This window comes from Mus musculus, chromosome 2 (genome assembly GCF_000001635.26).
Source record: "Mus musculus strain C57BL/6J chromosome 2, GRCm38.p6 C57BL/6J".
Classification (NCBI taxonomy): Eukaryota; Metazoa; Chordata; class Mammalia; order Rodentia; family Muridae; genus Mus; species Mus musculus.
Genome location: NC_000068.7, coordinates 132,598,196 through 132,624,523, shown reverse-complemented (window position 1 = coordinate 132,624,523; position 26,328 = coordinate 132,598,196). Strand labels below are relative to the sequence as shown.

Genomic DNA, 26,328 nt, shown 5'->3' with positions numbered 1-26,328 from the left:
GAGAAATCAATCATTTTAGAATAGACATTGTTTAGATCTGGATATCCCCTACTCCCTCCTTCTCCTTTCCCCCTTGAGGACCTATAAAAACTGGGACCCCTTTCCCCTCGGGGTCGACTCCTCTACCCCTGCATGGGATATGAGTCATCCCCAGAGCTCTGGCTTTCCCCAATACAGCCTTGTGTGGTTTGCATCAAGTTTGATCTCTCGTGAGTTCTTGGTGGTCCGCTATTATCCCGAGACTTGAGTGAGGGTCTCCCTTCAGAGGTCTTTCAAAACACATGGAAAAAAAAAGCACACAAAAAAACCTGATAAAACCACATAAAACTGATAGTATGCACACACACACACATACACACACACACACACACACACACACACACAGAGTCAGAGAGAGTAAAGACAACCAGAAGTGGCCACCACACATTCATTACACCTAGCAGAATCCAGTGATGAGGGGAATCCAGTGATGTCTCACATGGTTCCTGAAGCCTGGATCAGAAGCCACTATCTCCTATGTGTCCAAACAGAAGGCACCTTGACAAGACTTACTTCCAGAGGTAACAGACCAGGCAACTTTCTCATTTCTTTTCTTTGAGAGTAGAGGTGTCAGACTCCCCCACAACATTAAGCAGCAATTGATGAAAGGGAGCCATGGGGACCTAGACTATCCCAGGTTGTGCACCCCATAGGAGTTCCATACCTACCACACTCTTCCTTGCTCCTAGGGGCTCTGAGACATCCAGTGTCTTAAACTCTGGTCTCTGGAATCTCACTAGAGAAGACTGCTTAATCAAGCCAATAGGAAGTCTTTATTAGCCATCTGGCAACTACACTGGGTACTCAGGATCCCAGTAGAGTAGCCCTGACCCTTTCTCAGGGTGAGCTTTTAAGCACAAAAACTGGGTTGACATACTTGTTAACAAGAATGGTTAGCCAAAGCAGGGACTACAGAAGCCAAAAAGCACGCTTTGCACATTTGGAGACTTTTGCAGAACTGTGGACTATGATGGATTGGGCCTATATTTCAGTTTTGGCAGGTGGTGTTGTCCATGTGCTGAGTTTTACAGCCTGGATGCTAGTTACTGTGTCAGTCATGTCAGGTCTGGGGCCCTACTAAGATCTGGTGCTCTGTTACAATAAAGTTAACCTTTGTTTACAACAAAGACATATCAACTTCTGCCACTCTGGTGCCCTAGGGTTTTACTTTACCAACTGTAATACCATCCAATGCACACCCAGAACCACTGTAAGATCTCATTTACTGAAAAAGCAAAGGTTCCTCTACAACCCAGTGAGCCAGAACTTCAGAAGCCACTGCCGACTGTCTATTCATTCCTGGAGTGTCTCCATCTCTGTGTTTAATTCTATGCTTAAAAAAAAACCCTTTAATGAACTCCAACTTTGCTTCATACTGGCTCATGCTGGGAACGCAGCGAGGGGCCTTTGTGTAAACAAAATTTGGCTAGGTTGGAGAGATTAAAAGATTTGTATAAAAGTTTTATAAGTTTGAGGAGATTAAAGGTGAGATTTATGGAATCATGACCCCTGTTCGTGGAATTGCCCCCAAGGAACGACTTCTAAACAGGGTCACAACCCCTTTTCCCATTATCTTCTTTCTCCCCTACCTCTGGTCAGTGGGCTAAAAAGGAGATTGAAGCATTTAAGAACCCTAAGTAATGTAGGTTTTGAAAGATCTAAGCCCACACTTATCAGCCATGATGAGCTGTTCTCTCAAATGTACAAGATCCCAGAAGTCTTGGTCTGGCTGCGATTCAAGAAGGAAGGCAAGATGGTCATCAGGACAGAGGAAAACATCAACAACAGACCCTTGGTAGACATGCTTCTGCTGAAGGCCCCAAGGGCGCAGGTACCTAAACCACAGTCATTGCCTATGTTGGTATTGCCCTGGTTGTCCTAAGGTATTTTGTGTCTTGTTTGTTGGTAGAACTTTGTTTTGCTTTGTCTGTTTTGTGGTAGGGTCTCACTATATAGCCCACCCCTAAAGGTTTTTCATATGTGCTTATTGTCTGTTTTTTTTTTTTTAAGATTTATTTATTTATTTTATGTATGTGAGAACACTGCCAGCTCTCTTCAGATACGTCAGAAGAGGGGTGTCGGATCCCATTACAGATGGTTGTGAGCCACCGTGTAGTTGCTAGGAATTGAACTCAGGACCTCTGGAAGAGCAGTCAGTGCTCTTAACTGCTGATCCATCTCTCCAGCCCATGCTTGTTTGTTTTTGAAACAAAGTCTAATGTGCCCAATGCTAGCCTCAAAGTCCTTATATAGCTGAGGATGACCTTGACCTTCTGGCCCTCCTGCCTCCACCTTTCCAGGGCTCACTTAAGTATGTGTCACCACATCCAGTTCTTGTAGAGTTCAAACCCAGAGCCTACAGTTATCTAGGTAAGCACTCAATCAATGAGCTACATTCCCAGCTCCCTCTAACGTTTTTTACACATAGCTGTCTGTTCTTCTTTTCCAGGGTATCAGCTAGCTTTCATCCACTACTGATTCTCCAACTGAAAGAGTAGTAGGAATTGCTTATATTAAAAAATCTTCAGTGGTTAGGGTGGCACACACCTTTAATCATAACAGAGGCAGGCAGATCTCTGAGTCTGGGGCCATTTTGGCATTCATAGTGAGTTCTAGAAGAGCCAGGGCTACATAGAGAGACCCTGTCTCAAAAAACAAAATAATAACAAAACTAAATTTAAAAATCTCAGCCATGCTAGATGAAACATGCCTGTATCCCAGCTCTCAGGAGGCTGAGACAGGAGGATAGCTGAGAGTTCTAGGCTACTTGGAGGAAAAGAGTGAAATCCTATTTCAAAAATAAGTGAATAAATACATAGAAACGGTCTGATGGAAAAAAAAGAAAGAGATGTCAAAGCTTTAGTAATTTAAAACTGTGAGTACAGAATGGAGGTCGGAAGGAGAGAAGAGCATCCAGGGAGATAAGAATTTGCCTGCCACCTTATGTCACAAGGTTTGCTGACAGCCAAGACCAGGTTTTGAAGGGAGTGTGAACTCAGGAGGAGAACATTGGCCTGAGGGAGCCATGGATGGCAGTGTTGGTCTGATTTTCCTGATTTCAGGTACTTCTGGAATACAGAATACCAGTCCTGTTCCTGCTGCCCAGCCCCACAAGGCTGGGCACGGCCCACTGGCTATGCAGAATGCAAAGAAGAGTTACTTTTTGGCTGGGGAGTGGTGGTACTGCGTGTAATGTAATGCTACTGGAAATAAATAGAAAATATTGGCCTTCCCTCTGTAGACATAAAAATCTTGACTAGTTAAAAATAAATTTTTAAATGTTAATTAATTATTAATTTTATATGCTTTGGGTCTGGGGTCACCTAGAGACTCATTAGTCTGAATACGTTTTGACATGCTTTCTGTCGCTGTACTTTCTATCATATATGTGATCAAGCATGCATCCTGTTACAGTTGGGGCAACCAAGCTTGTTTACAGAAGTGAAGATACACAGTTTGTTACCCACATTAACAACAAACAGCACCCAGCACTCCAGGAAATGATCTGTCTTTGGGCAAGTAGAATTTACAGGTTAGAGGCATTTTTGTTTTATAGATTTCTTAAGCACAGTAATTTAAACTTAAAACATAACATTAGGAATCACATATGTATATGGGTATTTTGCCTGTGTGCATGTTTGTGTACTTTCTATGTCCAGTGTCCTCCCAGACCCTGGGACTGGAGGTACAGATGACTGTGAGTTGTCATGTGGGTGCTAGAATGGAACCTGGGTCCTCTAGAAGGGCAGCCAGTGCTAACTGCTAAGCCACCTCTCCAGCCACATTGTCCTGGCATTTTTTTATTTCATAAGTTTAGAAAAGTGATTTTCCTTTTGTATGGCTTGATATTTGTTAAAAATTCAACATTTCAGTTGGGGGCTGGGGACGGGGTTGGGGACAGGATAACTTTAATCCCAGCAGGCAGAGGCAGGCAGATCTCTGAGATTAAAGCCAGCAAGACAACCAGAGCTACACAGAGAAACCCTGTCTATAAAAAAAGGAAGCTGTTCTTCACGAGACACCAGATCTTTCACACTAGGACTTCTGAGTGTCGAGAACTATGAGAAATGCACGTCTAGTGTTTACAAGCCATCCTGTCTATCTATTCCATCACAGCAGCCTAAGCTCACTGAGGGAATAGTCAATAATCCTCACGTGGCAAGTAAAACAGAATGTCCTAGGATGACAAAAGCATGTAAATGACATTTTAATCTGAGCGTGTTCTCTGTTTGATGACGGCCAAATGAAGGATAACACCAACTATACAGGACAATAAGGCTGTATTCCACCCATGACACCTCAGACCTGGAATTCTCACTGATCTCCCTAGAGATGGTCACTCTTTATTATCACCATCATTTCCCTAATTATGGATCCCCCCCCCCACACACACACAGAGGTATTTTATACCTTTTAATACTTCAAACACAAACTTTCTAACACCACTGTTTTTCTCTCATGGAAAAAAAAAAAAAAACTGTATAGAGCTCATTCCAAAAGTGCCTGTGCTTCCTCAGGTTTCCTCCAATGTGACAAGAAAACGAAAGGGACTGAGGCTGTTTTGAGTTTCTTCTTGTGAAATGGACTGGCATGAAACACCTAGTGTGTGTTCTGGCATCAGGGAATATGAGTTGGAGGTCAGAGGAACCAAGTGAAGGCATGTCTTGGACCAGCAGCTTTCTCAAGTGCTTCCTGGTCAGCCTTTGGCAGGTTTCACAGCCACTGTTGGAGCTTGTGAGGCAGGGGGATGTTAAGAACACACTTGAGGGGAGAAAGCAAATAAAAAGGATACAGTTTAAAAACCTTTGCATTGGCAAGGTTTGAGAGTCAGATAATAGCAAGGTGGTGCAGGAGAATCAGAAATGAGGACTTTTGCACCCAACTGGAGAAGGGAAGGTTGGAAGTATTACAATAGAAAGCAATTTTATGCTTGGACCAGAACCTGGCGGACAGTCTCAGTCCCCAGAGGACTCTCCACCCACCAGGCGCCTAGCATGCCCAGATCTTAGGATCACTGGTGAGTGGAATACAACATCTGTCCCAACAGAACTGGCAGTACCTGGGGCCAGCAGGAGCAAGGACACAGGAACCCCGCCTGACCAGTGGCTCGGGTTCCTTCCAGTCGGTGCTGGTCTATCTTGGTTTTGAACTAGTGGACAGCCCTGCAGTCCCCAGAGGAGGTACCACTTCTAGGCACTCTAACACACCCAGGATCTTAAGATCCCAGGATTCGAGGAGCTTGGTCACACCAGGATCTGAGGGTCTCAGAGAAAGCTTTGACTGCCAAGAACTCTGACACACCCAGAATCTCAACATCACAGGATCCCAGATTCACAGGACTGTTTCTATTTTGTGGAATAGTTTGAGGAGAATTGGAATTAGGTCTTCTTTGAAGGTCTGATAGAACTCTGCACTAAACCCATCTAGTCCTGGGCTTTTTTTTTGGTTGGGAGACTATTAATGACTGTTTCTATTTCTTTAGGGAATATGGGACTGTTTAGATCGTTAATCTGATCCTGATTTAACTTTGGTACCTGGTATCTGTTAGAAAATTGTCCATTTCATCCAGGTTTTCCAGTTTTGTTGAGTATAGGCTTTGGTAGTGGGATCTGATGATTTTTTGGCTTTCCTCAGTTTCTGTTGTTTTGTCTCCCTTTTCATTTCTGATTTTGTTAATTAGGATGCTGTCCCTGTGCCCTCTAGTTAGTCTGCATATGTAGCAGAGGATGGCCTAGTGGGTTATCAATGGGAGGAGAGGCCCTTGGTTCTGTGAAAGTTCTATGCCCCGATATAGGGGACTGCCTGGGCCAGGAAGCTGGAGTGGGTGTGTTGGGGAGCAGGGGGAGGGGAGAGAGGATAGGGGATTTTTGGGCGGGGGGGGGGGGAACTAGGAAAGGGGCTAACATTTGAAATGTAAATAAAGTATCTAATAAAAATAAATAAATAAGCCAAATCCACAAAAAAAGAAAGAATTTTACAGAGAGGAAAGATGAATGGAAACATGCACATATATGTAAATATGCATATACAGATTTGTATGTGTGCTTGTGTATATGCATAAGTGCACATATGTACATGTGCACTCAAATAAGATTCTTGCACATATGAATTGGGCTGTGTGCACATAAGCCTGTTTAGGAGAGTGAAATGAAGACATTTGAGGGCAGAGAAAAGATGGACATGTGCATTAGCAGTGAGGTTTTCAGCACAGATAAATGTCAGCAATGAAGTGGTGCTGAGGATGGTGATACAGGCTCTCATTCCACCTACTTGGCAGGGATACACAGAACATTTAAAGTATTAAAGCCAGCCTTGGGTACAGAGTAAGTTCAAGGCTATCCTCGGCAATTTCGTGAGATCTGGTCTCAAAGAGTAGAAAGAAAGCAACTCATTGGTGGTGGAGCCCTTGCCTCTATCACTGCTTGAGGTACAAGGCTAATCTTTGGCTTTACCAACACACACACACACACACACACACACACACACACACACACACACACCCTGGGATGATGAAGAAAGTAAGCTGGAAAAGCCAAGAGTAAACGTGATACACATCAATTTGCAAAACAAAAGCAATGCCTTGTGATGCAAACACAAATTTCCCCATTCTCTACCTACCTTTGTGTTGAGGCCTGACCCCCTGCAAGGCCATAGCCATTTTGTTTCATGCCTGCAGTCATTGACGCAGAAAAATAGTTTGATTTGAAGTAGAGTCATGCTGACCACATACCTTGTTAGGTTCTGTACGTTCATTTTACAAAATTGCATGACTATAAGCTCCACCTAGGACCAGTCAGAATAACGATCTGTTAGAACCATTCTGTCTAGTTAGGCAAAATAGCTTGAGTTGGGGCCAACCACCCTGCCATGTTATGTATGAGTTCATTGTGTTTTGTTCCTTTATAAGCTGGCCCTGAGAATTGTTCAAGGTCCAGCCTTAGCTCCTAACTCTAGGTGGTGACCCTGATGGGTCAGTCTTGAGGTGTACGCTCAATAAACCATCCCTGTCTAACTGAGATCGATGTTTGTGTGGTTTGTGGGGTGACTCCTGAACCCCAACACTCTGGCCTCAGAAGCTTTATGGGAATCAGCAACACCTCCCTTTCATCTGCCTTTACTTTTATCTCTTAAAGAGATGAGACTTATAGCCCCAGCTGACCTCCAACTCGTGATGCTCCACTCCAGCCTCCACCTCTCCAGTGCTAAGGTTATGAGCTTTCCTGCCTGGCTCTATCACAGCACGTTGTTTAGGATGGCCTTGTGTCCTGGTTCCTTTCAATCCCCCTGCCTCTGCTTCCTGGGAAGCTGGGGTTACAGGTGTGTGTCACCTTGCCTGGATTCTGCCTCTTCCTTTAGTCTGCTTTATTTGACAGAACACATAGGTGGGAAGGACTCTAGAGGGAGGGAAAGAGGCAGACGGGTGTGCTCTGGCCTCCTCCTCTTGTAACAGTGCCTGGCTTTGTGGGCAGAGGCAGTGCTAATTCTGTGACGAACAGCCAGGCAGTGGTGGCACACGCCTTTAATCCCAGCACTCGGGAGGCAGAGGCAGGCTGATTTCTGAGTTTGAGGCCAGCCTGGTCTACAAAGTGAGTTCCAGGACAGCCAGGACTATACACAGAAACCCTGTCTCGAAAAACTAAAAAAAAAAGAAGGCCAGGCCAGCAATGCTGCCAGATGAAGAGTCATCTTTTGAGACCTCCTACAGTGGCAGGCCTTTCTGGGTTCTGCATTTTGCTTGCTGCTACTGGAAAGATTTCATACTTGTTACACGTTTCCTTGTTGCAGTCTCTATGTTTGTGGGAAGCCTTTATTAAACGGTCTTCTCTTTCTGTTGTCTCTGCCAGGACCTGAATGAAGCACATATGAATGTGGGCAGACCTGGGACCGTACTATGCGCCAGAGGCTAAAATGTCTATGAAAAGAAGTTGAAGAGAAAATCTGACAGGAGAGAGACAGCATTGTTAGCTGTCTTTGCAGTTTTACTTATTTCTTAAATTAAAAAAATATTACTGGGGCTGGCGAGATGGCTCAGCGGGTAAGAGCACTGACTACTCTTCTAAAGGTCCTGAGTTCAAATCCCAGCAACCACATGGTGGTTCACAACCATCTGTAATGAGATCTGATGCCTTCTTCTGGAATGTCTGAAGACAGCTACAGTGTACTTACATATAATAAATTAATAAATAAAAAATTACATCACATGAGAAGCTATTGTGTTAAGGCTATTTAAATTGGTTAAATCTAAGACAAGAGTAACATTTGAGACCCAAGGTTAGTTGCACAGGATGGACCATTCTTGCGCTTCACCATATCAACTCCAAAGACACAGATTCTACAGGAGTAGCCAACGTGGGTCTGTCCTCTGTGCCTGGAGACAGTGGGAAGTAGACAATACAATGAGGAGGACTGTGATGAGAGCAGGAGAAATCTTGGCCTGGGTGGGGCTAGAAGGTGAGTGCTAAGCAGGACATTGCTTTTATCACTGTTACTGCAGGTGCTGGAGAACACACTCAGAGCCTCATGCATGCCAGCACGTGCTCAGTCTCTAAGCTGCACCCCAGCTCTGAGCTTTTGAGATAGGGTCTCTGTATGTAGCCCAGGCTGCCCTGGAACTCAAGACCTATCTGCCTACCTCCCAACCCCCTCAGGACTGAGATGATGGCTGTGTACAACCAAGACCAGTGTTTATACATCATCCTTGTGACTAAGCCCTAAGCACATTGTTTCCATATTGCTGAGGAAGTTGACTATGTGGGCAAAAAATACATACAAGATGTATGTATTTTTTATAATTTTTTATAATTTTATAATGTTTGCCATTCTCTATCTTAGAGCCTAGAACCAACCTTGTATTTATTACCTAGCCTAAGGCTCAGCTGTGAAGGTATACAAATGTGGGTGTGAACATATGCAGGTGTACATACATGTGTATGGTTATTATGTGGGGGGTTTAAAATATTTTCATTGCATCCGGATATGGTGGTATTCATCTGTAACCCAATCACTTGGCATGTTAAAACAGGGGGATTTCCATAATTCCAAACTGCACAGTGAGTTCAAGGTCAACTACAGGGGAGAACTTGTTTCAAAGGAAGGATGTATATTGCTTTCTATTGTGTTTTATGGATGTTGCATTTGTTGCTCTACAAAAATACAAAACATCTGTAGAATCTATTATCCTTCCAACATAACCCCCTTCCTCTGAAAAGAACACTGCAGGAACTACATAACATAATCTTACCATTCAGGTGACCGAGGCAGAAGGATTGTCATTTGAAATCACCTGGCTGGCTGCGGTACACAGTAAAGCCCTATCTTAAAAAAAAAAAAAAAAAAAAAAAAAAAAAAAAAAAACAACAACAAGAAAGATTTTGCTGACAGGACCCTGATATAGCTCTCTCTTGTGAGGCTAGGCCAGTGCCTGGCAAATACAGAAGTGGATGCTCACAGTCATCTATTGGATGGAACACAGGACCCCTAATGAAGGAGCTAGAGGAAGTACCCAAGGAGCTAAAGGGGTCTGCAACCCTATAAGAGGAACAACAATATGAACTAACCAGTACTCCCCTCACCCCCAGAGATGTGTCTCTAGTTGCATATGTAGCAGAGGATGGCCTAGAAGGCCATCAATGGGAGGAGAGGCCCTTGGTCTTGTGAAGATCATATGCCCCAGTACAGGGGAATGCCAGGGCCAGGAAGCAGGAGTGGGTGTGTTGGGGAGCAGGGCAGGGGAAGGGTATAGGGGATTTGGGGGATAGCATTTGAAATGTAAATGAAGAAAATATCTAATAACAAACAAATTTCAAAGAACACTGTCATTAACAAGGTATATTTTATGCCTGTATAGATATGCAATAGATAATTTTTGTATATGAGTATATGAATATGTACATATGATGTATGTATACCTATTTGGGTGTGTGAGTCCAGGCATGTGTATGCCATGGTGCAATTGTGCAGATCAGAGAACAATCTTAGGTTGTGGTCCTCACCTTCCACCATGTTTAAGACAGGGTCTCTTGTTCCCCGCTGTGTGTCAGACTGGCCGACCTAGGAGCTTCCAAGGATTCTGTGCCTCCACTTCCCATCTCATCACAAGGACACTGGGATTATAGACAAAATCCAACTTACTGTAGGTCCTGAGAATTCCAGCTCGGGTGCTGTGGTTTACACGGCCAATACTTTACCCACTGTATCACCTCCCCAAACCCACATGCATTATTTTTAATGTTAAAGCCTTGACTCTGTGCTTGGTATGCAAAAGTTTGTTTTTCTTTTTCTTTGAAACAGGATTTCCTTTGAGCCAAGTTGGTCTAGAATTCCCAATATAGCCAAGGATGGCTTTGAACATCCTGGCCCTCCTATTTCCCACCGACAACTTGTTTCTTTTAATGAACTGTGTTTATTCATTTATTGTTGAGGCAGAGTCTCACTGTGTAGTCCAAGTCACAGGCACTTGCCTGCCTAAGTGCTGGGACCAACAGTGTACACTGCCATAGATTCTTACACAGTCTTACCATTTTCACCAGGGCCTAATATCCAGGACATTCAGAACATGATTTCAGCACCGGTAGTCCTCATTGTTTATCTTTGTGCCAAGTTTCATCTTGCAGCTGCTTCTGGGTCTGCTCAAATCTTCTTTGTAGGTGTTAAATGTTGTCAATAAAATAGGTGAGTCATACATAGCTTACGTAGGCACTCTCCCAGGCAAGGCGTGCTGGCTGTAGCCTGTGACTCACACCACATCTTGTACTTGGCCCTTTGTTTATACAAGTAACTATATCTTTGGACTAGATCACAAAACTCGAAAGTGCTGTGTCATGTCCTTAAAGTACTGACATACACAACCAAACTCTCTTGTCAAAGGCTCTGCCAGTTTTCAGTTCTACCAACAGTGTATAACTTTCTAGGTATTGGAGACTATCGGCCCTAAAATAATGATATTAATAACAATAAATCTATATCTTTAAGCTTATTTTTTTTAAACTCCTTCTTTTTTATTTTAGTTTTTTAGACAGAGTCTCACGGTGTAGCCTGGTAGCCTGGAACTATATAGACAAAGTTGGCTTCAAACTCAGATATACCCTTACCTCTGCCTCTGTAGTACTGAGATTAAATGTGTGCACCACCATTTCCAACTAACTCCTTGACTTGCCTTTTAAATTCATTTTTTGTGTGTCTTTTGATTCATCAAATTAGTCAGTTTTCTCTCTGGCTTCTGAGTTGAATTTTGTTTCTACTTTTAGGGAAAATGCATTCTTTTTTGAAGAAGAGACACTACAATTTTGCTCTAGAAAATTTCTCAGCACTGACAAACACAAGTGAGACGTAGGGCTGAAGCTGTCATTCAGTTGGTAGAGTGCTTGCTTAGCATTCGTAAATCCCTGGGTTTAATTCCCAGCATTGTGGAAATTGGGCATAGTGGTAGATACCTGTAATCCAGAACTGTGCAAGTTCATCTTTAGCCACACTGAATCCAAAACTAACACAGAGTGAGGAGAAGGAAACACAGTCTAACCTGGATAAGGTGTCACCTTAGCAGAGAGTAGATTCTCACAAGTTCTAGGCCAGCCTGATCTATTATAGATAACCCAAGGTTAGTCAGGACCACTAATCTCTTAACTGTTTTGTTGTTTGTTCTTGTTTTTAATTTGGGTTGAGGAGATAGTTCAGTGGTTAAGGCACTTGCATACAAGCAAGAAGACCAGAATTCCAATCTCTATAACCCATGTAAATGCCAAATGGGAGTGACAGCTTGCATATAATGCCAACCTTGGACGACAGACCCAGGAACCTTGGAGCAAGCTGGTTATCAAGCTTAGCCAAACGGGGAGCTCTGGGGTTTGATTGAAAGATTGTGCTTCCAAACACTCAGGTGAAAGCACAACTGAGGAAGATTCTTAACATTAGCTTTGGGGTTTCATGTGTGCCTGCACACCCATGCACATGCAAGCACATATACAAATTGCATACACATACCACACATACATGAAAAAAAGAAAAAGAAGAGAACACTCAAATTTCTGATGGTTTTGTTATTTCTATCAATACTTTACATAAGTATTGTACATAAGAAAAGATATGGCCCACATATAAATAGGTATAATGTGTAATACATATGTGTGTGTGGTATACATGTATTGTGTACTGGAGATTGAATGGCCCTTATATGTGCATGCATGCTAGGCAAGAAGTGTCCTACCACAGTCTCTTACATAGAATTATCTCTTTTTTAACAAAAAAAATTTTTAGACATGGCCTCATTATTTAACCCCAGCTGGCTCCTGCCTCAACCCTCTGAGTGCTAAGAATATATAGCTCTTTCAGATATACGCTACTATGACAACTTTTTCCTTTTGGTTTCAGAGATTGAACCTAGGCCCTTTTATGTGGTAAACACAAATGTTCTACTATTGAGCTGCGGCCACATTCCCTGATCAGATTATCCCCGAAGACCTGTTGAAGTGTTCAAGACACTCAGGAGCATGAAGTCACTGTCATGTACCAAAGAAGCACAGTTTCCACAGCAGGCTGTCTGGAGAAATGCAGAGGTTGGTAGCAGGTTGACACCTGGATGATTCTCTGAGGAGCACAAGGTGTCCCCTTTGCAGTGGGAAGACTCTTCCCACTAGGATCCACCACTCAAGGTGGCTCTAGCCACCCCCTGTGATGGAAACATGATTATACCCCTGGGATTCAAGACTCCTGGTGGCATAGGCCTCAGCTAGGCATGTGGAGTTTTGCCAGGGGCCTTGACTCTCATGGGTCTCATTTGCTGTCTTGCCACAGGCACTTAAGAACTGAGTACAAACTTGCCTGCGTTTTCAAATAGGATGTCACAATAACAGAGCTCCTGAGTTTGTTAGAAAACTGTGTGGTTTGTCCCACTAAGGTTAGATGGAGGCATTTGCAGTGGGAAAAGGATACACTATTGAAGCATAGCTTCCCTCTCAAGTCAGATGACTATACAGTCATTATCATAAGAGCACAAAAAGGTGACATGCCTCATCACCACCTGCTTCCACATTAGTATGTGCATGTGACACAGGATCTCAGCTACAGCCCAGGCAGGGCTGTGTTGCCTGACTGCCTCCTGAGAGCTGGGATTACAGATGTTCCTCACCACACAAGGCACTCTTCCTTCCTTCTGGAAGGCTGCATTGTGGCACAGCAAAGGTTTGAGTGAAGAGGGGGAGGGAGAATCAGGACCTCTGCTGGGTCGTTTAGGACTGATCGAGCACCCAGGAGGCATAGGTAGGAGGATCTCGGCAAGTTTGGGGATAACTTAGTCTATAAAGCAATTCTGGTCCAGCAAGGGCTAAGTAGTGAGATACCCACCCCTCCCAATGAGAGTTAGGACCCTTAATGTAATCAAATTCTCATACCCTTTGTCCCCTGGAAATGTCACTGATGTATCAACACACTGCTTAGAATTCTCCTGTTAAACCCTTTCCGAAGGGGTAACCCAGACCCAGGAAGACAAACATCACCTGTCCCCACTCATAGTGAGAGCTGAGCATTGAATCTTCAGATCTGTATGCTTAGATGAAGTGTCTGTAGAACCCAGGAAACTAAAAAGGGACCATTGGTGGGGAGGGGAGAGAACAATCTTAAGGGATAGAGGACAGTAGAAAACAGATTATATGGAGGAAAAGGGGGAATAACAGAGAGGGAGGGTTAGCCAAGAGTGGGGGGATGGGAGGATGGAGCTGGGGATAGGTGTAGAGGAGGAATGACTAACTAAGGATGCTCAAAAGGCCATATGGGAATCTGCTATTTTAGAAACTTCATATATGATCAAAAATATGTATATCAATATAAAAGAGTTTAATTGGAGTTACTCTACACAGGGGACTTATCCCAGAAGTCATAGGCTGCCAAATAGTATGCCAAATATGGGATACTTCCTTTCGCAATTGTGGTCAAGGGTACCCCAGAGACCCCCCAAAAAACAATATAGACTATTGTCATTGCTCTTGGCATGAGCTGCATTGTAAGACCATATTGTTGAAGACACCACGCATATTGGTCACAGGACATAGAGAAGTCAAGTTGGTATCAACCAAGAAGCTTACTCCCTGCTAGCCAACTCTCATGGTACTTGAAGGTACTATGCGGTCCCTTGGGGGGAGGAGGGCATCAAAAGTCATCAACAGTCTTACCCAACTGTGAATCATATGAACCACAATAGTGACCAGCATGGCAAAACACGCCCATAGATGCAATAGTGGCATGAATGTTTTGGGGGTAACCAACCACTTTTTGGTTAACTTTAAGTCCTACTCCATAGGAGAAAACACATGCCTGGTATTGCAAATTTAATCATGGTTGGTAAATTGACTAGCCTCATGGAAGGACCTACTACTATTATTTGTTAAACAGACATTGTATCCAACTGCCCTTTAAATTCACATCTCTCTACCCATAAGTTAGTGCAGCCCTGGGACCTCATTAGAGAAGTTTCTTTGTGGAATGTAGTGGGAATAACACAGAAATTCACAGCTCTTCAAAATGCAAAAATAATTGACTGTGAAGTGCTAAGCGACAAATGGGGCATCTATATTATACCCCTCCAAGGTTCAGCCCTCACCTCAGGCTGAGGAGCTATTGAAAGATGGTGGCTAGCTGGGCGTGGTGTTGCTTATCTTTAATCCCATGATTTAGGTGACAGAGGCAGGCAAGTCTCTGTACATTTAAGGCCATCCTGATCTACACAGAGCTCCAGGACAGTCAGGAGGCCCTGTCTCAAAAGAAGAGGGGAAGGAGGAAGAAGGAGAGGAAGAGGAGAAAAAGAAGATGAGGAATAGGAGGAGGAGGAAGAAGAGGAGAAGAAGAAGAAAGATGCTGGATGAAGGGAGAAACAAGTAGTCATGGGCTGAGAGCAGGATGTTTTTAAAATATGATACATACATACACATACAGCATATATTGGAATATTCTTCAGGTTTATAAAGGAAAGAAATTCTATAAAAATATTTATTCTTCATTGTCTGGAAGGACAATGACTTATAATTTGAATGTTCCACTCTGAATGCTTGACCCCAGCACTTGTGACACCATTTTGGAGGCTGTGAAGTTATAGCAGGTGGACCTGGCTGACGGAAGCATGTCACTAATGGTGGGTATTCAAGTGTCATTTCCATTTCTGATCTCTGCCTGTGTACTCAGCTGACTGGCTGGACAGGTGATGTGGGAGCTGCTGTCCCAAGGTCCATCTCATTGTGCTTCCATCCACCATGATGGTCTGAGGTCCCTCAAACCCTATGAGCCCAGATGAGTCTTTTATGCCTTGGTTGTTTGGGCAGATATTTTAGTCACAGAGGCCCATAGGAAACTAATACAGGTCAGGCGAGATGGCTCATGGGGCACAGACACAAGCTGTCAAGCCTGACAACCTGCGTTCAGTCTGTGGGATCTGTGTGATAAAGACAGAGCACAAACTCTTCTGAGCTATTCTGTGACCTCAGACCTGAGTTCAAATTCTGGGATCTATGTGATGGTTGAGATTCGATTCCTCCATGCTGTTGTCTGAGGTGTGCTATGCAGTGTGGCACACGTACACACACACACACAGAGTAAATAAATAAATAAATAAATAACAATTAAATGATAAATGTAACTAAAAATGTAATACAGGGCTGGAGAGATGGCTCAGTGGTTAAGAGCACCGACTGCCCTTCCAAAGGTCCGAGTTCAAATCCCAGCAACCACATGGTGGCTCACAACCATCAGTAACAAGATCTGATGCCCTCTTCTGGAGTGTCTGAAGACAGCTACAGTGTACTTACATATAATAAATAAATAAATCTTTTAAAAAAATGTAATACAGCTTGCTTGGATAATCATAATAAAATATCACGAGGTAATGAACAAAGGATTCTAAAAGCTAGAAGTCTAATATCAGGGTGCTACATGACCTGGCTTATAGATGGCCACCTTCCTGTTGTGTGTTTTTTCTTCAAGGTCTTCATACTAGAGAGAGCCCTAGTTTACTCCTTAAGGCCAGCAATGCTGAGCCAGGCAGTGGTGGCGCATGCCTTTAATCCCAGCACTTGGGAGGCAGAGGCAGGCAGATTTCTGAGCTCAAGGCCAGCCTGGTCTACAGAGTGAGTTCCAGGACAGCCAGGGCTACACAGAGAAACCCTGTCTCAAAAAAAAACCCAATACATACATACATACATACATACATACATACATACATACATACATGGCCAGCAATGCTGCCAGATGAAGAATTATCTTTTGGGACCTCCTAAGTTTACTGCCCATGTCCCCAACTATACCACTGGTAACAGGACTTCATTCAGCCTTGGAGATTGAGGGCTCTCCAATCCACAGCAAAGAGTGAGCAGTTTCTCTTTGCCCTCATCGTGGGGCTCCCTAGTCAACTACTATAGAAGCTGCCACTCCTGAGGGAATGGCAGCTGGGAAGATGGGCTATGTCACAGAGGAAGAGAAGGCCTAAAAGCAGAGCTCTCATTGAGGACTGTCTCAGGGTCTTGAGGGTTGAATGTCATCTTTCTACACAGCAACTCCAGTTGTGTGACTTCCTTGATCACCAACTTCCTGTTGCTCTTGAGGGAAAGCCCAGACTCTGTGGCTGCCTATCCACTGCTCAGCCTTTCACCTCGCCACCTGCTGATGTAATCTTGCTGAGTTTTTTCTTTCAGGCCGGGGATTCCCCTTCACCTGTAGGCCTGTGCCCTGTAACTTCCCAGAACATTTATCCAGCCAACAGCTCCCATCTCACCCCCTCTCCCTCAGCCTGTGCTGGAGAGTGATTCTTCTCATCTTTGAGTTCTCAGTCTAGAGGGAGAGAAGCCTGGGATCTGTAGTGTGGCATGTTTGTGCACGTGCAAACTGTATCCCTGAGAGACACTGAGTCTAAGTTTAGGTGGATTTTAAGCTCTTCCCTCTCCCAAGCCCCTCTAAAAATAGCCTGGCACTTAGGAAATCTGTCTCAGATCCGAATACAACAGAAAAAGGCACGACTGCCTGGGAGAAAAAAAATCCCTGGGTGGATGAGCAACTATCTGAAATGGTTTTCTTTCCGTTTAGAGTGCTTGCAATGTGTCTCCTCCCACAGTCCTGAGCTCTGCACCAGAAACAAGGAGCTGAGGTGATCCCTGTGAAGCCAGGTGATCACCACGGAGAAAAACGCGGAGTGCTGCACCCTTTGCACCCAGTGTTCAAGGAGGAGATGCTGATGAACCAAGAACAGAGCACAATTTGTGTTTCACACTGGCAGCCCTTATTCAGTCTTGTTCAACAAAGCCGTGTATGTGGTTGTTGCTATGGAAACCAGATGTGATTAAGTAGTTTACTGGATTCAACTTCCATGGACTGAGTTGGAGTGATTCCTTGACTTCCAGTGTTTCAAAGCTGGGAGGAGGATTACTTGTTTTAAAATTTTTATCCATTTACTTTCTCTGTGTATATGTGTCTCTCTCTCTGTCTCTGTCTCTCTGTCTCTGTCTCTCTCTCTCTCTCTGTCTCTGTCTCTCTCTCTCTCTCTCTCTCTGTGTGTGTGTGTGTGTATGTGTGTGTGTGTGTATAAGTCTAAAGACAACCTGTGAAGTCATTTCTCACCTTCTCTCTACCATATAGGTCCCAGGGATCAAATCCCAGGAGCCTGGCTTGGTGGCATATGCCTTTACCATCTTGCCAGCATTAGGGTATTTTCTTCTGCTGATTATGTTTATTTTTTATTTAAAATTATTTGGTTTGTTTCTTTGAGACAGCCTCATATAACCCAGGTTGGCCTTGAACTCACTATGTAAGTGAGGATTGAACTTTGGATCCTCCTGAGTGCTGGGATTATAGGTGGGCACCACTTAGCTTAGTTTACTCAGTGCTGAGGATTCAACCTAGGGTCTCATGTGTGACCTCAGCAAGCATTTCACCAAGTATGTTCCGTCCTTAACCCTAATACTTCTGTTCTCATGAGAAAAAAAAATGAGTTTGATATTTGTAGGGCTTTATTTTATCACTAGTATTGGCATCCTGACTGGAAGGAGGCAATGACCACCAATGGCTCAAGTGTGCCTTCTAAATTCTGCTTCATATTAGGAAAGGAGATCTTGAGAGCTGCAGCCAACACTGTGCCAATACCACTTCCTCCTCTTCCTCCTCTTCCTGTCATCCACAGGGTCTCACTTCAGCTGACCAGGAACTTGCTGTATAAACGAAGGTGCTCTCAAACTAACAGAGTCCTCTCTGCCTCTGGAATGCTGGGATTAAAGACAAGCACCACCACACCGGGCCTCACAACCTTCTTGTTCACAGCCTGTTCTTCTTGCTGTCTGTTCTGTTTACAAAAAACACTCATCATGGAATTGAGTTCTCCGTAATCTTTCCATGTTCTTCATATTCTCATTAGTTCAACGTAGACAGTTTCCTGGTGAGACTCTAAGGAGACACGTTGTCTCCTTAGCTGCCCAATGGAGTGTATCATTGCTTCCTTTCTCTGTTCAGCCCTCTGAGTTACTCATAGGATACACATGGACAGGCAGATGTCACTTGGAAATTGTTTGTATTTCTTTCCAGAAATGCCCTCCAGCAGCAAGTATATGGAAAAAGTTAGCAACAAGGTAGAAGACAGAGCAGTAGCCTCTAAAAGATCTGAGCTCAGATTTGGGTCTTGTTTGGTCTGGTTGCTACTGCTAGAGGCTTGGTAAATTATGAAGAAAGGAGAATTGATGTCGCCCATGGATCTATATGACTTTCTTACAGGAAGAGGTCATAGGTGACACAGGGGATCATGTGGCAAAGGAGGGTACGCTGTGACCTAGAGGAGAGCTACTTCCTAGAAAACCTATGGAGCCCAGCATTGACAGCTGGCAAAAGGACTGGGAAGTCAAGGCTAGCCTGGACTAGTGTAAGGGCAGGGAGAAACAAGGAAGAAAAAAGAAGGTGAGAGGAAAGGAGAGAGGGAGGGAAGGAGGGAGGGGGAGAGAGGGAGGGAGGGAGGGAGGAAGGGAGGGAGGGAGGGAGGGAGGGAGCTCATTGGCCCACAACTTATTACTCATATGAATGAGCTAATGTAACTCATGACAGACTTTATTCTCTCTCTCTTCTTTCTTTCTTTCTTTCTTTCTTTCTTTCTTTCTTTCTTTCTTTCTTTCTTTCTTTCCTTCCTTCCTTCCTTCCTTCCTTCCTTCCTTCCTTCCTTCCACATTTTTTTGAGGAAAAGCCTTATGTAACCAGTACTGTCCTCCTCAAGCTCACTAGCCTGATATCTGCTTGCCTCTGCCTCTCAGGTACTGAGATCACAGGTTTGCCACTGCCACCGTACTCAGCTTGAGGGCAGATACTTGGCCACTACTTAAGGTCCCACCTGTCCCACTTCTCAGCATCATGCAGATGGAGTTTCAAGATGAGTATTGGAGGGAACACACCTGGAGACTTCTCTTTTTCCATAGCTGCTTCTGGGTCATCAACACACTGCCAAGATTCCTCTTCAGGTGGGCAGCACTATTTCTCCTAGTTACTGGAAATGTTATCAGGGGACGGTGGAATGTCTTACGGAAAAAGCAGCCGTCCCTTGGGGCTATCACTCCTTCCTTCCTTCCTTGCCTCCTTACCTCCTTTCTTCCTTTTTCCTTCCTTTCTTCCTCCTCCTCCTCCTCCCCCTCCTCCTCTTCCTCCTCCTCCTCCTTCTTCTTCTTCTCTCTCCCTCTCTCTCCCTCCCTCCCTCCCTCCCTCCCTCCCTTCCTTCCTTCCTTCCTTCCTTCCTTCCTTCCTTCTTTCCTTCCTTAGCACCACACAGACTACACCTGGGACATCAGGGTATGGGGAATAGAGATTCAATCCCTGATCTCTCTCTCTCACTCCCTGACACTCTACTCACATCGGACCCCTCTGAAAGGTCACCAAGGTGGCTGGAGCCCTTGGTGAGACTGCCACATAGTTCAGCTTCTGCTCAGCCCTCGTCCTTCCCTTTCTTCCCCCAGGCATTGGTCTTTTTCCCTAATGAATCTACACTTCAAAGGCTATCTCAAAACCAGCTTCCCAGGATGCACATCTGCATTCCCAGAGGGATTCATTTTTAGGGCAAATGATTTCACATTTAATCTTCTGCTTAAGATACTAGGAAAAGCCTATCTCCTCCTCTTCCTCCTTTTCCTCCTCTCCTCCTCTTCTCCCTTCTCCTCCTCTTTCTCCTCCTCTTCTTCCTCCTTCTCCTCTTCCTTCTCCTCCAATACTGACCATACTGGTTCCAAGTTAGGGCCAGGAAACAATGAGAGAATCTTTCCTAACACTCCCGAAAAGATAAGCAGAAGCCACCTTCTGTCTCTGGATATAAGCTAAGAACATGCTGTGTCTTCTGAGTTACTCATACATTATGAGAAAACCATGGGAAAAGCTTATGAGAAAGCAGAGGCAAGAAACAGTCATGAGACTTGACCTTCTGGCTCAAATGACATTTGCCCAGCTCACTCTGAAGCCAGCCTGTCTCTGCATTTCTCAATTTGTAAGCCAGTGATTTCACTTCAGTTTCTCAGGCAAATTCAAATGTCCCAGCTAAATACACTGTGCTTCGAACAGATGGAAAATGCTGCCTGAAGCTGGCTGTAATCACACATAGCTGCAATTTTAGCCCTCCAGATCTAATGTCAAGGGGATTCTGAGTTCAAGGCCAGCCTGAGCTGCACGACAAGAACTGTTCTCAATAGCCAGGCCTAGTGGTACAAGCCTGTTATTCCAGAATGGAGGAAGTAGAGGCAGGAGGATCATGAATTTAAGGCCACCTTGGGCTTCATGGAGAAATTGAGACTAGCCTGGGCTACATGAGACCCTAACTCAAGTAAAGAAAACATGTGTTTGTGAATGTGGTTTATTATGATGTTTCTCGCGTTTTCATGGCTAATTTTCACATACGAAGACTATATTTTCTTTAAATTGCCTCCTTAAAGGAACAAGAGTTCTTCATGAACCCATAACTAGTCCTTTGATGTTTGGTCTAGAGCTGAAAACATCAAATAATTTCTAAGCTGCAGTGTTTTTATGTTTATTTGCCTTTATTTATTTGGGGTGTGTGTGCAGATTGCTGGTTCTATGGCCAACATACATAGAGATCTGAGGACAGCAGGACAGCTTGTAGGAGTCAGCTCTCTCCTACCATGTGGGGCTTAGGACTGAATTCAGGTCTTTAGGCTTTGTGACAAGCACCTTTACCCACTGAGCTATCTCACTGGCCCTATAGTATTTTCAAAAACTGAAACATAGAATCCATTGCACTGGTTAGCTTTTGTTGTTTTTTTTTTTCTGTTGTTTTGTTGTTGTTGTTGTTTCAAAACAGGGTTTCTCTGTGTTCCTGGCTGTCCTGAAACTCACTCTGTAGACCAGGCTGGCCTCAAACTCAGAAATCTGCCTGCCTCTGCCTCCCAAGTGCTGGGAATAAAGGTGTGCGCCACCACCGCAACACTGGTTAGCTTTAAGTGTCAAATTGATACAACCTAGACTCACCTAGGACGTCTCAACTGAAGGGCTGCCCAGATCAGATTGGGCTATGAGCATGTCGATGGGGTATTTGTCTTGATTGTCTTGATTGTTAATAGATACTGCCCAACGTGAGTGGTATCACTCCATAGGCAAGAGTTCCTGGCCTGCATTAGAAAGATAGAGAAGTACAAACCTGTGAGTAAGTCAGCAATATTCCTCCATGGTTTCTGCATCAAGTTCCTCCTCGAGTCCCTGCCCTAGTTTCCCTCATTAGTGAACTATGACCTGGAAGTATAAACCAAACAAACTCTTTCCCTCCAGCCCTCCATGCCCTAAGTTGCCTTTAAGGAAAACACATGCAGACAGGTATATACATATGAATAACCAAAACTTCCCGTGTGCTAAGTTCCATGGTAACTTTAGTTATAAGTTATATGTGTGCTTTGTGTCAAGTGTGAATTCACTGGAGATCCTAACAGGCCTGTGCAGTAAACACCATTATTGCTATTGTATTACTGGAGAAGCTGCCTGGTGAATTTCAAGAGTACTGAGTAGCCCATGCAGAATTTGACTGCTTGCCATTTACTCTGAATTTAGATACTTTGAATCCAGCTTTAAGCCTTAAGATTTTTGTTTCCAGAAAGCAGGAAACAGAATGTATACAAGATATGTAGCCTTCACACACACACACACACACACACACACACACACACCACATGCACACACATATACACATGCACACATGCATGTATTTTTTTTAGTTTATTTTGGTCATTTAGAGCAGTCTGTATCGTGCCATTCAAAGAGCAGCTTCGGCTGGCTCTCCTTTATGCTGCTGAAAGCAGTTGTGAAGAAACAGGGCAGTTTGATTACAGACCTCTTTCATGTTCCTGAAGTCTGGGAAATATAAACTAATCCAGGAAGGGAAAGTTGGATCAAGGAAAGAACACTCTTTATGTAATAGGTGAAATTCTATATTCTTTGGAAAGAGGTAACTTTGCAAATTACAGGGTGTGTTTGGAAAACATTTTACTTCCTCCTTTTATATTTAGATTCAGACTGTGTTAAAAGTTGCCTAGTGTTTTTGTGTAGGTGGGGGGAAGGGGATTTAAAACAGAGTCTCATGTAGCCAAGACTCAAACCAGACCCTTCTGTCATTTCCACAGTGCTGATCATAGGCATGTACAAGCAGACCCAGTATCTGTATACATTTATTTACAGTTTTAAGGGTTTTGATTAGCATACAGAGTAACAAGAGTCACTCTGGCTTTTCTTAGCTACTTTGTTTTGGTTGATGCTTCTCTAGGTCCTCTTCAGCCCCTCCCGAGCCATGCCCTTCCACCTAGTACTCTCCTTTCCAAATGTGTTCTATTATCCTCCCCATCACCTTTCCTTAAAGCCCCCCCCGCCCCCCCCCCCCCCCCCGCCCCGGCTCCTGTCTTGCTTCTCTGACATAAATACACACATACGAAACTGGACACTAGGATCCACATGGAGAGAATGTTCAGTATCTGTCTTTATGAGCCTAAGTTAATGCGCTTAATATATCCAGATCCACATATTTTCTTGCGAAATTTATTTTTGCAGGTTGCATTCCCTCTGCCGGTGGTTTCCTTTGTTGTATAGAATCTCTTTAGCTTTGAGTATCCTATCTGTCAATCCCTGGGGTTATTTCCCTGAGCCATATCTTTCACCCAGCACAAAAGTAAATTCAATTAGCTGAAGAGATGTTCAGTGGTCAAAAGCACTCCCTGCTCTTGCATAGGCAACACCCATTTCTGTCTCAACAATCACACACACACACACACACACACACACACACACACACGTGGGGCAAAGACTTTAAAATCTGAGCTGCTGAAAGTACTACAGGGAAATGTGCTACGAGACGTAGACATAGGCAAGAACTTTCTGGAAAGGACTGGAAAGTGGGCCTCCAGGTAAGACACATCACAGGATGTGCTGCTCGGGAGAAAAATGGACCAGAACTCAAGATCAAGCTCTTTGGACAAGAGCTGGGGTTCAATCTATGGCTTAAAAACAAGATTAATATTGTTAATTACACCTGTGTGTGTTTGTGTCCATGTGCTTGTGAGTGTCTGGAAGCCAAAGGTATGGGACCCTCCTGAAACTGATGTTACAGGCCATGTGTTCCGTCTTGACGTGGGTTTTGGGTACTGAACTTGAGCCATCTCTCCAGCCCCAGGCAGGGGTTTTGAATGTACTCAAGAACAAGCTCTGATGAAGAGGATTGAACTGACAGGGTCTGAGTACAGGACCATCATGGTGGAAAAACAAACCAGAGAGACCAGGGAAAACATTGTAAATTAAAAAAAAAAAAAAAAAAGACAGAGTCTGTCTATGCAGCCTAGGCTAGCCTTAAACCTGCTATTTAGCTCAGACTCAAGACTCATGATCTTATGTCTTAGTTCTCAAGTGCTGGGATTACAGATGTATACCAATCACTCCCACGTCGTGGGGGAAGGGAGAAGGTTACAAGGTTTCATGCAGCCTAGGCTAGCTTGCTGTATAGCTAAAGATCACCTTGAGCTTCTGATCCTCTTGTATGTACCTCTTAGGTGCTGGTATCGCAGACATTCCCCTCCCTGCCCCTCCCATCATGCCCCTCCCCTCCTTTGTTTTTGTTTCTATTACAGCTAATGAGCCAAGTGATTCCAGAAGGAAGAGTTTTGACAATGTGGCCTTGTCGTAAGAATAGGGAAGTAGAACCTGTACAAGTGTCACCACAGAAAAAGTTGAGATGGACTAAATGTCCTACTAATAAACAGTCGCTATGGGCAACATCCCCATGTTTTCTTCCTGGTTTGGGATGATGTAATTGTCAGGTATGCTGTAGAGGTAGAAAGAGGGAAAGTTCTTTTCTTTCAGTCTTCCTGCCTAAAAACACATAGAAGTTTAGGGATGTGGCTCAATCGGTAGGCTGCTTGCCTAGAAAAAAAAAAAATATATATATATATATACACACACACATATATATGTGTGTGTGGTAATTGTTTTCTATTTAGGTCATTTTAAAATGTAGGAAAACTCTTTTAAGGTAAAACTACTTTTTAAAAAATTATCTCATTTTATGTGTATGAGTGTTTTACCTGTATGTATATCTGTGAACCACATATGTGCCTGGTCCCCTGGAGACCAGAAGAGGGGGTCAGATCCCCTAGAACTAGAGTTACAGTTGTGAGCTGCCACGTGGGTGCTGGGAACTGAACTCAGGACCTCTGAAAGAGCAGCCAGTGCTCTTAACCACTGAGCCATCTCTCCAGCCCCCAAAGTAGGAAACTTCTAATCTGTTTATTATCTCCAGAATTAAAGTCTAGTCAGTAGTGATGTGTGTGTGTGTTTAATGTATTAGAGAAGCCTTTTGAAGAGCCTACTCACACAGGCTTAAAATCTACATTAATATATTTTTAAATAGCTCTGATTCTGTCAAAAAGAAAGGTGGGGAGTGGATGGGGAGGAAGACCGAGGAAGGCACTTGTGAGCAGCAGCAGAGCCCTCTAAGGTCTCCCAGCTCTGGAGCATTTATTGACCTTGTATATCTTGCTTTACTTTCCCAACAGTGGAAGCGCTTGGAGCCGCCCGTTCCTACAGGACACCAGTAAAGAAGGCAGGAGCTCAGGATTGGCCAATGTGGCTGACTCACGAAGCATGGAGTGTGGCAAGCTTCCACTGTTGCATAACAAAAGCAGAGCTGTGCTTGGGTCTCATGGCATTTTGTAACTTCTTTCAGAAGTTTACCAGATGCTCCGTGTTAGAGATGGGTCTGATGTAATGTCCCGCAGAAAAACTAAATGGGACAAAAGCCATGGAGTACCACATGTCTGTGGTCACTCAGGAAGCCAAGACAGGAGGATGTCATGGGTTTATGGGCAGCATGGTCTGCAGACCTTGTCCCATAAAACCAAAAAGATAAAGAGGAGGAATTGGGAAGGTGTGGGGGGGGGGGGGGCAGGTAGTAATCAGAAACTCCTATCTTCTATAAAAATAATTCCTCTCACAAAGTAGGGGGGAAAAACAGTCTTGACAGATATAGTCTGGTTAGCTAGGAAAACCTCATACCCAGCAATCTGGCCTTTATGGTGAATTTTTAAATTAAAGGCTGACTAGGTATAGTGGCACACATCTTTAATTCCAGCACTGCACAGGCAGAAGCAGGCAGATCTCTGTGAGTTTGAGGTTAGCCTGATCTACAGTTTGAGTTCTAGACCTGTGAGGGCTACATAGTGAGACCCTGTCCAACAACAACGGGGGGGGGGGGGGGGGGGAGAGGAAGGGAAGGGAAGGGAAAGGAAGGGAAGGGAAGGGAAGGGAAGGGAAGGGACTTTAAATAGTTGAGGCTGAGGGTGTATAGCTCAGTGGGAGAGCATTTGCTGAGGCCTAGGGTTAAGCCTCAGCAACACAAACTCTTAACAACTGTCAATGGTACCAGTGTTCCTTTTGATGTCACAATGTACCTTTTGAATTTCCCACTGAGTCCTGAAGCAGGCCATGAAGGCCATGAAGATGGCAGGAGAAAGCATATATCTCAACTCTCCAATTTCTTCCTTAGAAAAACGACTATAAACAGCTTCCTTCCAGAATTCCTCAAGGACTTGGGAGCCTGGGAACACTGACCTTGTGGGATCTGTTGATTCACGTTCTCAATGCAGAAGTCAGTTCATTTGTGTGGAAACACTCTGCTGACCCAGCTCTGTCCCTCAAAACATGCAGTTTCCTCCTAAGGCCTCTATCTGCCCAGGCACCACTTCATGACTTAATTTCCTGATTCTTTCAGCACTGGGGCTCCAACCTGAGTCCTTGCATATCATAGGCAAGCACTCTACC

At 44.1% G+C, this 26,328-nt stretch overlaps 1 long non-coding RNA gene across 2 annotated transcripts in view; it reads right to left on the bottom strand.

Moving 5' to 3' along the window:
- Positions 1-26,328, bottom strand: part of AU019990 (expressed sequence AU019990) — a 54,872-nt gene extending 28,544 nt beyond the window's left edge. The window contains exons 1-4 of one of the 2 annotated variants that reach the window (NR_033468.1): positions 26,119-26,328; positions 21,508-21,647; positions 10,032-10,142; positions 6,770-6,822 (exon numbers count right to left, since the gene is read on the bottom strand). This is a non-coding gene — a long non-coding RNA (expressed sequence AU019990). Of the gene's footprint in view, positions 1-6,769; positions 6,823-10,031; positions 10,143-21,507; positions 21,648-25,958 lie in introns of both variants that reach the window. The other variant, NR_033469.1, reaches the window with a different exon arrangement.